Here is a 17497-nt window from a genome sequence, read left to right on the forward strand (position 1 = left end):
ATAATTGTATGAATATGTATATCTTATATTCAATTTATATATTTACCACATTTAATATATATTGGATTACTTGCCATCTAGGAGAGGAGTGAAGGGAAGGAGGGGGAAGTGAAACACAAGGTTTTGTAAGGGTCAATGTTGAAAAATTATCCTTGCATATGTTTTGAAAATAAAAAGCTTCAATAAAATAATAATAATAATAACAATTGTTTTAAAAGAGAAAGGTCATCAAGGTCCCAGGGGGAACATTTCTTCTGCTATCCCAGTCATAAAGCAATGTGTGTTCCCCTTGTGTGGGGAGGCCAGCAGCAGTGTGTACATCCCACTAAGGAACCCAGAAACAGGAAGCACACCGAGGCACTCCAAAAAGGAGCCTTGCCCCATAGGACCTACAACTCGCTACATGGACTCACCAGTCAGAGACACGGAAAGCCAGGGATTCCAAAAGGTCATTTACGACGATAGCATCCCTGCCAGGCTGACATGAATGTGGCCCAGTGATGACAGGAAGACATTATCGCGTGAGTGCCAGGGGACTCTGTGCACAAGGGCAAAGGGCAGGCTTCTGAAGAATCTGTCAGCCAGTATCTCACTCATTCTATCATGCCCTATCCCCCCTTTTAGGGGGCAGGAGGTTTGGGGAATATTCTGCCATTTGTTTAATTGTTTTGTTAATAATAGATAATAACCCCAAGTTGAAGAAGGGTGGTTTGCATTTGCTTATCTGTACCCACATGGCTTTCCCCCTTTCCTTAGAACAGAAGATCCCTGAGGGCAGGGACCATTTCATTTTAGTTTTTGTCACTCAGGATCAAGCATAGCACCTAGCACTTAGGAAATGCTTTCTGACCTGGATAATTTTAAAATGCTAATACCACACTTTTTCAGTAACACTTCTGGGTAGCCCACATCCCCTGATGATGGCCTGTGATTTAAGGTGACGATTTTCACATGAGGTCCCTCCCTTTCATCATTTTCAAAGCTCCCCACTGCCTAAGCCTCATTTCTTCCATGGCTGATCCAGGGCCTTTCAACTCAGGGACCAAGCCCAGGCCTTCCTGATGTTTCTTCCCTTCTCCGTATGTCATTGGTAAGTCTGTGAACAAGTGGGTCAGTGAGTTTGGTGCCCTTTGAAGTGAGCCTGGAAACAAAGGAGATGAAGGAGCGACCAGAAGCTAGCAATGTCTGAAGCCTGAGCACAAAAACAGACTCATGCCTCACAATTATTTCTACCAGGGTTGTTTTTTTTTTTTTTTAAGTCATTCAGAAAATAAAAAGTAAAAGAATAAAACAAAAGAGAAACTCAATTTTCCTCTCTCTTCCGCCCCAAACCACACTTAGGATAAAATGAGGTTTGAGCAAGTTAATCCTTATGAGGTAAGAAAAAATGATTAAATACATTAAAAAATCAATTGTACATTAAACACAAATCCAGGAACTGCAAAAAAACAAACACCACAGCTTTCAGCGAGGATGTATGAGCAAAGCACTGTGAAGTCAGGAGGGGGGACTCCCACCTGATCTAACTAGTGAAGGCAGACAGAAAATGAAGGATACAAATGGGGGGAAGAGACATTCAGACAGAGGGAAACAGAGACAGAGGGGCCCTGAAACTTGATTTCACTAGAAATCAAGTTATTTACAGACAACAAAAAGGAAGGGATATATCTACAAGGAATAAAGCTCTGGAGACTGTATTTGAAGCATTAGAAAATTCAAGAGAAATAACAATAATGATAATAATAATGACCATTATTTTTAGTTGACCAACGGACGTTACAAACCACTTAGCCGGCCAAAGATCTGTCTTGCTTCCCCAGTTATTTCTCGTGCTCATTAACAATTCTATTAGCTGCCACTTTCCAAGCAGACAACTGTGGCACAGGAAGATTAAGGGATTATGAGGCTTTGAAGGAGAGGCTCTGAGAACCGGAATTAGAACTCAGTGCTCCAGGCCCTCAGATGAAAAGGTGCGGAAATGCCCAGTCAGCATTTCATTCCCATGGCTGAGAGACGCTACTAGCCACCTCCAATAGCTGTGTCAGTAACTGAGAATTCTTGGCTAATCCCAAATAAATCCCACATGGTGGAAATGTCATGGCTAATTTGCTTCTCTGGTGTGCTGTGACCATTCTGCTCTGGCTACATCCACCCTCCTCCTTTCTGTCATCTGATAATCTGTGGGCTTCAGCCTCACACTGAAAAGGGCTGCGCACGGGCAAGATGGCCTGGTTTTTGGGGAGGAAGCTACTCTCTGGCAACATGTGCTGATGGACGGGCTGGCAGACCCAGTCTCCAGAATCTAGGCCGTTGGGAACATGGTCTTGGAGTGGGAAGAGCGCTGGATTGGGAGACAGCTGGGCCTGGGTCCGAATCCTGCCTCGGCTGGCCCTGGGCCCCTCAGGTCCCCTCCATTCTGAGACTCAATCTCTTTTTCTACAAAAAGAGGATAATGACAGGCTCCCACCCACCTCACAGCGCAGTCTGGGAGGCTCAAATGGGGGAGTGTGGGCAAAGGGCTTGTAAGCGTTCAAGTGCTATAGAAATGTTTAACTATTATAATTATTGTTGGTGCAGAAGCTGAGGCTCAGGAAGATTAAGTGAATGCCCAAGCTGAGGGGCTGGTACCAGAATGCGAACCCGGGCCTTGTGACGCCAAGGCACTCTCTTCACCTCACACCCAAAGAACACCTTGGGAGCAGGGAGGCAGCTCAGGGAACAAAGGGAGGAGAGCAGGCCCTTGGAGGACATGGTTTCAGCTCAGCAGGTACACCAGGAGAACCCTCCCAACAGAACGATGGACTTGGTCAAATTGAATGAATAAGCTTGTTCATCATTAACAGATGAATGAATAAAGCATTTATCAAGAGTTTATGTGCAAATAGATACACACAAGAAAACTGGACTGGCCCTGTTCTCAGGGAGCTCTCCCTCAAATGAGGGAGCCAGGCCATATGGAGAATGTGGGTCGCAGGACAGATGGAAAGGTCCCATGGTCCCATGGGGACAATGGCAGGCATATGGTCCTAACTCATTTCCACACCATTTCCAGAGAAAATCCTATTGGTTTCTGATAGGGCCAAGGATGCCTGCAGCAAGAAGCCCCGGCTCTGGTCTTTGGGAGCTGTGGCCACAGTCCATGCAGGAGCCGCTAGAGGCTGCATCTCCCCCGGAGTCCCCCCTGTGCGAGGTGACTCCATGACATCAGGTAGAGACCAATGGCCAGCAGTTGTCCGAGGGCTCCCAGAGCACCTTACCATCCCCGCCAGCACCCTCACAAGAACTCCAAAGGGTTATTATCATCATCTCTACTTTACAGATGAGGAAACTGGGACTGCAGAGGGAAGGGACTTGTCTAGGATCTCACTGCCAAGGATCTGGGGCGGGCTTTGGACCAGGAGCCCCCCGGCAGTGCGAATGTCTGGCACTCAATGCCCCGCCTACCCACGCAGAGCTGCCCATCCTGAGCGACTCCCATCACAGCCCCCACCAGGGGGCCCTCGCCAGGAAGGTAATAGGGAGGACCTAGCTTTCCTCTCGGCTTCCAACAAACATCAGGCCAGAAGACTCCTTGGGTGGCTCGACATCCAAGACAGAGGAAGAGTCAAGCAGTTTAATGCATGAATGCACCGATGGAAACGGGACAAAGAGGCAGAAATGGAGAGAGCTGGGCTCCCCTGCTTTTGATCTGTTAGTTCTGTGCAGCCAGATGAGTCCCTGAAGATCTCCCAGAACTGCCTTAAGAGGCAGGGAGTGAAAACCTAGATTTCTCATTCTGCCACTGGGAGCCAAACTGCAGACGACTGCTGCCCCCTACAAGCAGTCACGCATATCACACCTTGCTGCACACGCACAAGATGAAAAGGTTCTATTATCTCACCTCCATCCCACAACCTGTCATTAGGAAAGTACAGGGAGTGCAGACGCCTCCTCCAAGCACACCGTCACCTGTGATAAATTAATAGGTGCCCTTTTCAACAGGCAAGATGCACACAAAGGGTTCCCAGCTTCCCGGGGAGGGCTCCCCTGGCAGCCGACCTGCCAACAAGCACTGAGATACCAGCTGGCACCTCAGCCCGAGCCAAAGAGAAAGGCGTGTGTGTGCTCATGGGGATTAGAACCTCTCCATTTGGATGAGAGCCTCTACAATGAAATCCACAAAGTGAGATTACAGGTTGTCAATAGGCGTCACCCACTGTGGGGACTGAGGGAAGACCCCGGATGGAAGGGTACACCAGCACCCCCACCCCGGCCTCCCCCACCCCGGCCTCCCCAACACCCGCTGGGGGGGGGGGGCTCCCTGGCCGGCCCCCAGCAGCAAGGAGCCAGCGGTAGCCCAGAACGCCGCATTGTGCGCTGGGGGGCAGCTCACTGCCAGGGAGTGAGGCCGCCACGCTGATCCCACCGCTTCCCCTGACAGCACAAGCTGAGCCTGACTAACGTCACACTGGGGGCTATGAGTTAGGCCCTCTCTGACTCGGGCTGTCAGGGAATGCCCCCAGAAAGATTTACTTAGAGAATCACTCAGTGTCGTCTGCATCTCGAGGCTGTTCCGACAAACTAAGGATGGCAGAGGGAAGATTTGTGGAGCTAAAAGCATAAATCTTAGTTATAACTACACACCATAAAAGAGAGAAGAGCTGGGAGGAGAGAGGGAAGGGCAGGGAAGACGCCCGCCTCAATGCTCCCCCGTCTCCCCGAAGCTTTCCATCGCCAGGAAGTCAAGCACGAGAAATCGGAGCAGTTCTCCCAGTGGGGCGTCCACTTGGGGAGTTGGGCTGAAGCGGCCACTTGAAATGCTCTGCCCAAAACTTCCATAAGGAAACACTAAATTCACTTAACACAATAGTCCCCTTATAAAGGACAATCTTTCTGAGTAGGGCGAAGATCCGTCTCAGACAAAAATAAAACTTTTCAGAAAGTCTCTCGGTCCTGCCCAGGTGAGAATTTTCTAAATCATTTTCATGTTGAGAAGAGGGACAAGAGTCTGACACAGGCAAAAAAGAGAAGGGAACGACTGCTGTGAGAAGGCTGGGAGGGAGGCCAGGGTGCCTGGGAGAAGTTTGGGGGTCAGCCAGCCAGCGATACATACTAAATGACCGGCGTGTGCTAGGCCCTGAGCTAAACGGTGATGATCCAAACAAAGGCCAAGGATAGTCCCCGGCCTTTAGGAGGCCCTAACCTGCTGAGGCACAAAGCCCATGAACAATTATGTTCAAACAAGCTATTTATGGGGAAAATGGAAGCTGATCAACAGAGAGGAAGCATCAGAATCACAAGTTTGGGAAAGGCTTTCTGTAGAAAGTGATCCTGTAGCTGGATTTTTCCTGTAGAAAGTGAGATTTTAGCTGGTCTTGGAGGATGCCAGGAGGCAGAGATGAGAAGGGAGGCATTTCAGGAATTGGAGACAAACAGAAAATATCTGGAGTTGGGAGATGAAGGGCTCATTCAAGTAACAGCCAGAGAGGCCAATGTTCTTGGACTGAGACAGGGAGGGGAATGGAGAGCAGTGTCAGAAAATTGGGAAGGGAGAGAGAGGATAGACCAAAAAGAGCTTTGAATGCCAAAAGGATCTTAGAATTCACCCTAGAGGCAATAGGGAGCCACGGGAATTGACAGAGTGAGGGAGTGAGGAGGCCAGGGAGGGGAGGGAGAATCAAAGTCTTGCTAGTGGCTATTGCAGTGACCCAGCAGGCTCTGAGAGCTCCGGCCTGGCTCTGGGGCTGGCCCTGCGGCCCGAGTTCTGTGAGCCAGCCTCAGAAGGCAGAAGTGGCTGACGAGACCAACCCTGGTCACAACCTGGGTGTATTTTGGGGGGCGGGGGGAGGATGTGCAGATAGGAAGCGACAAAGCTTGACAAAGAGAGTCCTCCAGCAAAGAGGAGGCGGTCAGGCAGGCGGTCAGCAAGCACCTCTCAAGTACTTGTAACCCTCAGAAAGATGGAGGCAAAAGGCAGTGTTCTGAGCGATGGAGGAGCCCAGAGCTCTCCAGGAGGGAAGCTGCTGCAATACTGGAGAGTGAGCAGAGATGGGGGGACGGACACAAAACGCTTGGAGGGCCCACGAGTGTCCGTCCTAGGACTGGCCAGGAAGCCCAAGGCCCTGGACTGAAAAACAGGTGCCCAGGAATGGTCAGGCTGTAGAGGGCTGAAAGGGGGAAAGAGGCAACCAGAGCCACCAGAATGTAGGCATAAGCGGGGACTGACTGCACCCCCAAGTGGAGGATGAGCTGGAGGGCCAAAGCCTGAAGTGAGGAGCCCGCACAACAGGGAGGCTCCCTGTGAAAGAGAAGGGGAGAAATGCAGGGTCCCAGAACAGAAGACACCAATTTAAAATGACTTTCAACACTTTTAAGCCTTCAGGGATCTCCATTTCCTCCAGGATCAAATATAAAATCCTCCCACTTCTCCCAGTTTACATCATTCTGGGGACTCCCCGGCTCCTAGCTGACCCTCATCTGTGACCCTAGCTGCCCACCTCTCTTCTTCAGGGCTGCCTCTAGGCCGGAAGGCCTAGATGCTAAAGATACAAAAGGCATTAAATAAATACTCAGACTGAGCCTCTGGGAACATACCCACGAGGTGATGAAGGCTTTGGCCAGCAAATAAAGCATTCTGGACTTAAGAGCCCCTAAAGCCTACTGAACAGAGAGTGAGCTTTAGGAAAATCACTCTGTGGCTTAATGGAGGATGGACTAGAGAGGGGAGATAGAGGCAGGCCACACCCTCAGCAGCCCCTGCAGCAGTGCAGAGGGGATGCACCAGACTGGGTCAGAATCAGGAGACATTGGGGGCATGTTTGGGCACCATCTTTCCAGTCTCAGAAATAAGAGCCTGTTAGGCTCCACTCCTCCCATACCTGTTGCCCAAAGATGCTTTAATTTCCTCTTCAGTGGTGATAAGTTCTCCCTTTTCATTTTTGATGCTGGCAATTTGTTTTCTTCTTTCCTTTTTCTAATCAAAAAAATTAACGATTTATCTATTTTGTAAGTTTGTTTGTTTGTTTTTGGGCTGAGGCAACTGGGGTTAAGTGACTTGCCCAGGGTCACACAGCCAGTAAGTGTTAAGTGTTTGAGGCCAGATTTGGACTCAGGTCCTTCTGACTTCAGGGATGGTGTGCTATGCACTGTGCCACCCAGGTGCCCCTGGAGGGTTTTTTTTTTATATATAAAATCAACTCTTAATTTTGAAGTTAAAGATTCACCTATATTTTGTTGGTTTTTTTCATAAAATCAACTCAAGTTTTGTTCAATAGTTTTCTTTCTATTTTATTAATCTCCTTTTAATTTCAGAATTTCAAATTTAATATTTAATTGGGGTTTTTAAATTTTTTGCTACCGTTTTTAGCTGCATGCCCTATTTATTGATCTCTTTATTTTATGAGGGGGAGAGATGTCTACAGGATATCTAGTTAGAGATGTCCAAAAGAAATCAATGACATGAAAATGGTGTCGTCAGAAAGGTTAGGGCTCGATGAATAAATCGAAGAATCATCTGCATAGAGAGGAGAATGAATCCATGGGCATTCTTGAGAACTGGAAGAAGAGAAGAGGATCTAGGAGAGAGAGTGAGGAAGTACCTGCAGATAATGGGCATGGGATTAAGATTCGGGGAGGATAGAAACCTATCAGGCGATGCTCCATGGCAGCAGTGCTCAGCAGCTCTCGGGAAGGCCTCAGCACAGGGGGAGGAAGGGAAGGCCTGGAGCGCATGTTAAGTAAAGGTCCGGGACCTGTGTGCTGGGGCGTACCTGAAGAACACTCAAGCCTCCCACTAGCCTCAGCATCCTGCCGGTGTCCAGCCCACAGGCTTTGCTCCGGGGGTGACTCAGAGGAGCCCCCCTGCTATGGCAATTAGGCTTCAAGTCCTTGCAAAGGAGCCCAGAGCCTGTGGGCCATCCATCCCATCCGCCTTCAGCCACGGCACTATTTACTTTCACCAGAGCAGCAGCGCCAGGCAAAGAAGAAGGTGATAGAACACCTGCTCTCTGCCACGGTTTCCTCATTTGTGGAGAGAGAAGTTCACAAGGCTGCAGGAAGGCGAGAGCGCTGTGAGTCTTGAAGAGCCCAGCCAGGAGTCGAGCTGTGGGCGTCCCGCCCTTGCCAGGTGCTCAGCTCGGGGGAAGTGTGCTGGCCTGCCCCAAGCCCAGAGCAAAGACACAGGACCACTGCCCCTTACTCAAAGGTTTTCTCTGAGAATGGCTGGGCTATCACTGCTACCGGGAGCCCTCTCACCAGGGCCCTAGGGAGCTAAGGAAAAAGAACCATTTCTGTGGCATTTGGACCTGACTTCCCCACCAGAACAGGCAGACGCCCACATCAGCTCACACAGGAAGGTGCTCCCAGGCCTGCTGTGGGCACCAAATCCCCGAATACAAGGAGCCCTTGCAGCCACAGGGTTAAGAGATGCTGGAGGAGACTTTCATTCACAGAGGAATGAAAGACTGACCAGATTAGACCATGTATTGTCAGGGGCCCCAAGCACTTCTGCACTCAAGCAAGACGAGAGCTCCGTTCAATGCTCAGCCCTGGCACACAGCAGGCGCTTAATCAGTGTTTGTCAACAGTCACAGAGGCCCGGAGTGGGGATCACCTTTGGTCATGAATGTTGCCAGGAAAGAGCTCCGCACACTAGGGTCTCAGCGTCTGGGGAAGATGTCCATCTGGTCCCTGCGGGGACGGCATCCCTCAGGGACACAAGAGTAGGCCCACATGGGGGCAGCTTGGTGGCGGGACACGGCTGCGCTTTTTTTTGGTCCAAGAGAAGAGTCTATTGCAGTAAGGGGTGAGGGAAGGAGACACTGAGAATGACAGCAATTGAAAAACAATCAATAAAACTTTTTCCCTAAAAAAGAAAATAAAGATGAAATCGCCATTCTAATATCACAAGAGGCAGAAAACTGAAGTGTTGATGAGGGTCAGTAGTGTTTGGGAGCAAGGAGAGGAGAGAGAAGGGTAAGCGGCTAGAAAAAGGGCAGGCACAAAGCACTCCATGGCTGCCCAGACAAGAGGTCCTTGCCCCAGTCAGTGTCGGGAAGACCAAGGCTAAGCCCGGAGGCACTGCCCGAGAACAGAGCAGTGGCCTAGGGGCAGACAGAGGCAGGGCTGCTGGGACAGGCACCTTCCTTACTCCCTGGGGCTCCTGGCGAGCCCCGCCACCAGCCACGGTTGGTGCTCTCTCAGTCTGAGAGCGTCCCCAGGCCCAGAACCTCAGTGACTGCCTGTGGCCACACCTGGGAGGGCAGAAACACCCGAGGCTCCCTCCTGACAGTACCTCAGGACAGGCCCCCTTTCCCACTACTCTGACGGTCCCAGGAACTCCGAGCAGGCCCTGCAATCCTGGGTCTGGGCAAGACCAGCTCCCTCGTTCCACATGGCTAGACCAATGCCCGGCCCGCTGGGAAGCTCTCTAGCTTCAGCCCAGGCTGGGCAGGGAGCCAGAATGAGGGGCCTCTGGGTGGGCTGGGGAGGGGGCCGTATGCGTGAGTGTGCACACATTTGTAAGTGCTCCCACACCTGGAAGAGGAAGGCTCTTCATGAGAGGCTGACAGAAAACTCGCACGGGACTAGAAAGACCACAGAGTTCCAGGCACTGTGCAGACTGTTCCGTGTTTCATTCATGCAGGACGAGGTTGGCTGAGGCGGAGACCAGGAGCGAGAGCCACAAGCTGCCCTAACTTTAGCCAAAGGGCTTCATGCTCAGGCACTTTGGCTATGGTTTCTCGAGTTTGCAAAGGACAGCCTGATGTACAGCCTGCTCCACGTGGTCGTCTCCACTGGGCCAGGCCCACACGGAAGGTAACGAACCCAGCTGGTCACAGCCACGGAGCCAGAGGCCAACACTCAGCCGCCAGACCCAGGTGCTGCTGCCCAGCACAAAGTTACAGGCTTTATGATCCACAGAAAAGGGCAAGGCCGCTCCTCTGTGCAACAACCACAGCTCCCGGCCCCAACGCACACACAAACGCCCACCCATCTCCACCAAACCAAGTTTCTTACTCTCTGGCTATTTTTTGTGAAGTGACCAAAGCCCTTGCAAAATCAATCCGTGAGTGCTCCTCCATCACCTACTATCCCTTAGGGCTTTCCCAGACAGCCCACCCTTGAGCAGCCGCAGCTTTGCACGAAGGGAGCAGCTTGAGGGGCCCACATTCGGGGAAGACAAAGGGTTTTCTTCCTCAACAGAAAGCTCTACCCTCTTCTCCACTCCCCTGAATCCAACCCATTCCCAAGGTCCAGCCTTAACAACTCTTTCCACAAAGCCATTCCCAAGTCCTACAAGGCTGGGTGGCTCAGTGAAAAGGGCACTGCTTCCGAGTCAGGAAACCCCAAGTTCCAATGCTGCCTCCGTGATCCTGAGCAGACTGTTTCTAAATCCCAGCTCTGCCATTCTGTCCCTGGGTTTCTTAGGATAAGAGGGCTATACTCTCTGGGCCTCAGGTTCTGCCCCTGTAAGATGTAGGGGCAGAACATGACCTTGGAGGTCCCCGAGGCCCATTGGTCTGGTAGAACCCTACCATTCAGGCCATAGACACCAGGCAAAGGGATGTGATTTCACTCAGGGAGCTCTCTAACTTGTCTAAATGTGGCAAAGTGAGAGCAAATGGTTCTACAAAAAATAACACTGAATTGTGAACCTGAAGTCCTGGGATCAAATCCTTCCTCTCCCCTTGTGACACTAGCAAGGATGAAATCCAAGGACTTTGGAAGCCATATGGACAAATGAGGAACCTGAGACCTAGAGGAGGGAAAGAAAAGGCAATGTGGCCTAGTGCACACAGCTGGGGCTCTCCAGCCAGAAGCTCTGGGTTCAAATTCCACCTCAAATGCTCATTATCTGTCTGCTTCAGGCATGTCACATAGATTTCTTCAGCCTCAGTTTCCCCATCAGTAGTAACTACAAACCCAGGTTTTCTAGAATCAGCCCCAGGATTCTCTGCACTACAACCCATTGCTTTTAGTTGGTTCCATATATACTTGTGGGATGCTGAAGATGAAAAGACTATTGTTTTTGGCTGAGGGATTCAAAGGTGGAAAGTCAGCAGTCTTGCCCTTAGAGGATTTATAATCTTTTGATTTATAATCCAGCGCCTTGAAGCAAAGGAGGCCCTTATGGGGCTAAGAGACTTGAGCACAAACATTTTTTCTTCCAACCAGACCCCTGAAGGAAAAACAGTAAATAGTACAACCTCCCCTGTCCCCTCCTCCCCCCCAAAAAAGAACTACCAAATTCTGACCAGGAAATCCAAGGGAAAATCAGTGAGCATTTTTCCCCAGGCAGATCCAAAGGGAGACAAACTGAGAGGTCCAGGAGCGCTGAATGTCAAGAAAAGCTACAGCCAGGGCAAGAAGAGGACTCCCATTCCTAAGGGACTAACTTGACTTGGGCTCAGGTACAAGGGCACTCTCTCCCTGGTTCCAGGGCAGACTGAGATGGGGACCTTTGCTACAGAAGTTGTACACCAAGCAAGGAGAAAGTCCAGCTTACTATCCGGGGCACAGGGAGGTCTCAATTCCAACTCAGTGCCCAATCTGCAGTCTGCAGAAGAATAACCGAGGCACGAAGGGCAAACCAAACCTCAGCTGACAGTGTCTGAGTCAATTGCTGTCTACTAAAACTCCAAATGGGATAAGCCTACCAGCCTGTCACTCAAACCCAAAGACAGGTTAGGAAGTGGCAGACGTCTGGTGGGGGACGGAGGGGCACTGATCAAAATTTATCCTAGATCAGAGCACACTGGATGCCCCAAAAGCTGCCCCTGAGGGTCTGGAACAATACAACACTCAGCAACCCAGGGAAGCATCAGTAGCTCCAGTCCAGACATTTACTCCGGAGGAATACAAAATCTGGCCTTGGAATCAAGCTCAAAGGCAGGAAGTAGGATGGAAGAATTTAAGCAAAAAAATCCACCATGAAAAGCCTGGGTGGTGGTACCATATGGAGCCAGGGATGTTCAAGACACAAACCCAGAAGGAAAGAAAACAAAAGTTTGGGCACAATTAGAATTTCTGAAAGAGATAAGCAAGAATTAATTCATTTGTTTTTTAAGTTTGAAATATTTTTGTATAAATGAAATAAGAGTGCTAGAGGGGAAAATTGGGAAACTAATGAAAGCTACAGAAGAATGAATTAGAAAAGGAATTAACAAGCTGACAAGAGATACAAAACCTTAACTAAGCAAAAAACCTCCTGAACATTAGAATGACCCAAACAGAAGCTTCACGAATTCACGAGACAACAGAAATACTAAAGCAAAGTCAAAGGACTAAAAAGAATAAAAGAAAATGTGAGTTATCTCATAGCAAATAAAATAGCCTAGAAAAAAGATCAAGGGGGAAAATTTAAGAATTAAACAACCTGAAAGAACAAAAAAACCCAGGCTAGACATATTTCAAGAAATCATAAAACTCCTCAGATCTCTTAGAACTAGAGGACAAAGTAAAAATAAAAAGAAATCACTGGTCACCTCCTGAAAGCAATCTCAAATGAAAAGTCCTAGGAATATTAAAGACAAAATCTGGAACTTTCAGATAAAAAAAAAAATGCTGCAAGTAACCAGACAGAAAGAACTCAAAAGGCGAGGAGCCAAAGTCAGTATTACACAAGATTTAGCAGCCACATAAAAGGAACAAAGAGCATGGAATACAATATTCCAGAAAGCAAAGGATATTTAGACTTACAAGCAATCAAGCAATAATAGCTGATACAGCAAAACTGAATATAATGCTAGAGACAAAAAAATGAAACAGAGAACTTTCAAGTATTTCTGATGAAAAGACCAGAGTTAAGTAAAAATTATAAAGTATAAACACAAGATTCAAGAGCAACATAAAAAGATAAACATAAATGAATACTCATAGGGACCAAACAAGGATAAATTGCTTACATCCTAATATGGAGAGATGAAACATCTGTCTCAACCCTATAATTATCAGGAATTATAAAAATAGTCTAATTGGACAAAAGGCCTGGGAGTGGTTCCACTCTCTCTAGGATCTTCAAAGAAGAATGGAAAGGGATGGAAAAGTGGGGAGAGAGGCGGGGAGAGGCTAGGCAAAATTATCTTACCAAATTAGGGTACATAAGTAGAAGTCTATGTAAACAAGGAAGAGGGGTGGGAGGATTAGCTGACATAGGAACCTTATTCTCCTCTGAACTTTTCTAAGGAAGGAAGAATACCCATAAACAGATGGATACAGAAATAATATCTCATTCAACAGGAGAATAGGAAGGAAAGGGAAGAAGGGAGAAAAGGGAATTGGTCCTACGCAAAATAAACTCTCAGAATGTATGAAAATATTTATAGCTCTTTTTGAGGTGTCAAAGGACTGAAATATGAGGGGAGTGGCCATCATCCAAAGAATGGCAAGACAAATTATTGCATATAAATGTGATGGAATACTACTTATGTTGTAAGAAATGATGAAAGTGATGGTTTCAAAGGAACCTGGGAAAACTTATATGAATTGATGCAGAATGAAATGAGCAGAACAGTGTATACAAGTACAAAACTGTAATGACAAATAATTCTGAAAGACTTTGGAACTCCAATAAACATAATATCCTACCATAATTTAAGAAGACTCATGATAAAACATGCTGCCTACCTTCCTGATAGGTCAAAGGCTCAGAATGCATAAGACGTATTTTTTAACATGGCCAATGTGGAAATTTGTTTTATTTGACTATCTACCCATATATGTGTGGGGGGGGGGGGGTATGGATGAATACATAAACGCATATGTAATAGCAATTTTATTTTCCTTTGTTTTTCAATGAGGTGTAGACAAAGTTGGGAAAAGGACAGAAGGTGGACTTTTTGCTGACTGAAAAAAAGATTATTTAATATTTTTTTAAAAAGCAACAAGAACGCGGCAAAGTTTCAAAAGAAAGGGATGAGAGACCAAGGAAGGAAGGGATCACATCCAGTAGGGAAGACTTCGTGCAAGTTGAACCTGTACTAAAGTTTTGAAGACATATCCAACAGTCAGAAAAGTGTGAATAATTCATTCCAGGAACAAAGAAGTGGCTTACACCAATAAATGGAAGCAGAAGGGCTGAAGTTTCTAGTTCAATGAATCATCTGATCAATAAAACAAATAATAAAAGAGCCAGGCACTATGCTAGGCACCAACAACATAAGTACAAAAAAATGAAATCATCTCCCACAGGTCTTCTGTACTCAATAAGATCACCCTGTTCAAGGAACATAACCCTTACCATTATCTCCAATCTCTCCATCTCTCAATTCTTTTTCAAGTCATCACCCATGCAACAGCTATATTCTCTGCCTGTTCTATCAACCTCCTGGTGACTGAGTTCAATTTGACACTTTTTCTCGGCTCAAATCCTCTGTTCCCTTGTCTTGCTGTTGATCATACCTTGCTAAACCCCAACCTTGATTTATTCTCATGACATCATCCTCTTTGTGCTGCTGAACAAAGCTGAAGAAAGTTAAAAAGCCATCCTGCCTGGATCCATAACAGTTACTTTATGTAATCTCAACTGGCCCTCAATGAAACAAAGCAGTGCTTCTACTCCCTAAGAGACAGGCTCTTTCACTTACTGGAGGGACAGCTTTACAAAAGTTTTCGTTACTCCCCAAGGCTCTCACATTATCTCCCACCTTCAACCAAAAACCTCAAAGCACATTTTACTGGAAAAAGAAAGGCTATTTTTACTGAGAGCTCCCTCTTCTTCCCTCTTCCTCTTCATCCCACACCACTTGGACTCCACCATTATATATCCTCCTTCACTCGTCTTTCATGAAGAGATGACTCTTCTCCTTACCAAGGTAAATCCATCTACAGATATGCTTGATGTCTTCGCATCCCATATTCTCCAACAGACTGTTACCCCCTCACTTGTCCTAATGCACAATCTCTAACCAATGGCTCCATAATTGGTACCTACAAACACTCTCAACAATATCACTTGATTTATCAAGTAAGATTGGCTGCCCCCTCTGTTAGCTATCATCCTTCCTTTTCTCTTAGTAAACTGGAGAAAGCCATCTACATTCACTGCTTCCACTCCTCCACTCACTCCCTACTAAGCCTTCTGACAGCATCATTCAATTGCAACTGCTCTCTCCAAAGTCACCCTGATCTCTTAATAGTCAAATCCAATGACTTTTTGTCAGTCCTCATCTTTTTTGACACTTCTATAGTTTCTAACACTACCTACTGATCACTCTCTTCTGGCTACCTTTTCCTCTCTAGGTTTTTCTAACAGCTCGCCTCTGGGTCTCTCCCTACCTGTCTGACCACTCCATTAGTCTCTTTTGCTGCACCTTCATTCATACCATTCCCAGTAACCACAGGTTTCCACCAGGTTCTGTCCTAGGTTCTTGGTGATCTCATCAGCTCTCTTATGTTCAGTAATCATCTCTATGCATATGCATGGTTGTGTGTGTGTGTGTCTGTAAACACATCCACATAAAACCTCTCCTAAGTCCCAGTCTCACCAACTGCTTCTTACATATCTCAAACCTGATGTTCTATAAGCATTTCAAAGTCAATTAGGTTCAAAACTAAACTCATTACCTTTCCTCCAAGCCCTCCCTTCTTATACTTCCTTATTACTCTCAAGGGTATCAAACTATTATCCAAAATCACAATTTCAATGTAATCCTCAACTTCTCTCTCATATTCAATCTGCAACCAAAACTTCTCATTTCTAGCTTCACAATATCTCTGTCCATTGACACAGTTACCACCCTGATAACAAGCCTTCATATCCTCATTCCTAGGTTACTATAATAGCCTGCTGGTGGTCTGCCTTCTTCCAAGTCTCCCCACTACAACCCACCTCCATTCAGCTACTAATGTGATTTCCTAAACACAAGTTGGACCGTGTCACCATCTCACTTAGTTAAACTCAATGGTAGGGGAATTGTAGGAAGGCAGGTAGAGTTGTGCATTGTGGATGGAACTATGAACCAGTAAAACCAATTTAGAAAGAAATTTAGAATTGGGCAAATAAAGTAACTAAAATGTCAATACCATTTAACTCGGAGATTTCACTAAGCACATGCACCAAGGAGATCACTAACACAAGAAAGTCCCCCAATACACCAAAGTAATTATAGCAACACTTTCTATGGTAGCAAAGAACTGGAAACAAAGTAGATAAACTGGAGAATGGTGAAACAAATGTGGTACATAAAGGTAATGCGCATGACTGGTATAAGCACAAACAGATCAACATAAACTGGTACAGAGGGAACTAAGCAGAGCCAAGGCAAACAATCTGCATAATGACCACAATGAAGAAACAACCACAAAAGTGAATGTTGCAAAATTACAAAGAACAATGTGGTCTCAAGAAAGAAAAAGGAATCTCTTCTCCTCCAACTATTTTGCAGGAGAGAAAGAGAGAGAGAAGAAAATTAAGAGAGAAAAGGGAGGAAGGACTTATTAAGCACTTGCTATATACAAGAAATTGCACTATGTACTTTACACATATTATCTCAAAACCACTCTGGGAGGTAGGTGCTATCATGATCCCCATTTTACAGATGAAGTAACTGAGGCTTAAGTGAGATTAAGTGGCTTGCCCAAGGTCATAAAGCTGGTATGAGTCTAGATTTGAACACTGCTCTTCCTGAGCCCAGACTCATCATTCCATCCACTGGCTCAGCTAACTGCCTATTCATAAGTGTAAAACACTACATGCATTTCCAGAGCCGTCATACTAATTTTCCCCCTTCTTCCTTTTTCTTTCTTTAAAAAAAAATTATTTGTTAGATGAAGTGGCTCCCTGGGAGAAAGGAAATGGAAAAATGTAAATGATATAAAAACTGAAGAAATTAATTCTTTAGAAGCAGCTTTCAATTTAAAAAACAACAAACTCTAGGGACTCCCTATTTCCTCCAGGATCCAATAAAACTCCTCTGTTTGGCTTGGAAGGTCCTTCCTACCCTGGCCCCCTGGTGTCTTTCCCATTTTGCTCCAAAGCCCAGAGACCCTGGCCTCCTGGCGGTTCCTCCCAGGTGACCCCTGCTGGCCACCTTCTCCTGGCTGCCCCTGGCACGGAATGCCGTCTCTCCTTCTCCCCCCCCCCCCACAAGGAGCCTTTCCTGGTCCCCACCACTGCTGGTGCTTGTTCCCTCAGAGATGTTCTCTTGGCTGTTTGCACGTCTCCCATCTCAGAGCAGGCACTCCTGGAGAGCAGACTGTGCTTCCATCTGTCTTGGTATCTTAACCCAGCATAAGCGCTTAATAAATGCTTGTTCGTTGACATAAGGCATGATCCTCACCAGAGTACAGGCCTGGCTCAGCTCTAGCTGGACCTCCAAAGCCTGGCACCCTGCAGGGCCCTGCTCCCTGAGCAGCCCCTCAGCACGAGCTACCCTGCCAGCTGCCACGTGGGCCTCCCGCACAGCCCCAGCCCTCTCCTAGCTGCTTCTTGCATCCTCTGCTCCCCACCAGCCCTCGAGTCTTAGCTCTTCCTGGGCAGTCTGCCATCCCAGCCCACTGGACTCTCTGCCTATCAACT

The 17497-nt window shown here is 47.2% G+C and overlaps 1 protein-coding gene across 2 annotated transcripts in view; it reads right to left on the bottom strand.

Moving 5' to 3' along the window:
• PEX14 (peroxisomal biogenesis factor 14) overlaps positions 1-17497 on the bottom strand; it is a 137527-nt gene that overhangs the window by 100541 nt on the left and 19489 nt on the right. The gene's annotated exons all lie outside the window — the stretch shown is intronic.

Source organism: Sarcophilus harrisii, chromosome 3 (genome assembly GCF_902635505.1).
Source record: "Sarcophilus harrisii chromosome 3, mSarHar1.11, whole genome shotgun sequence".
Classification (NCBI taxonomy): Eukaryota; Metazoa; Chordata; class Mammalia; order Dasyuromorphia; family Dasyuridae; genus Sarcophilus; species Sarcophilus harrisii.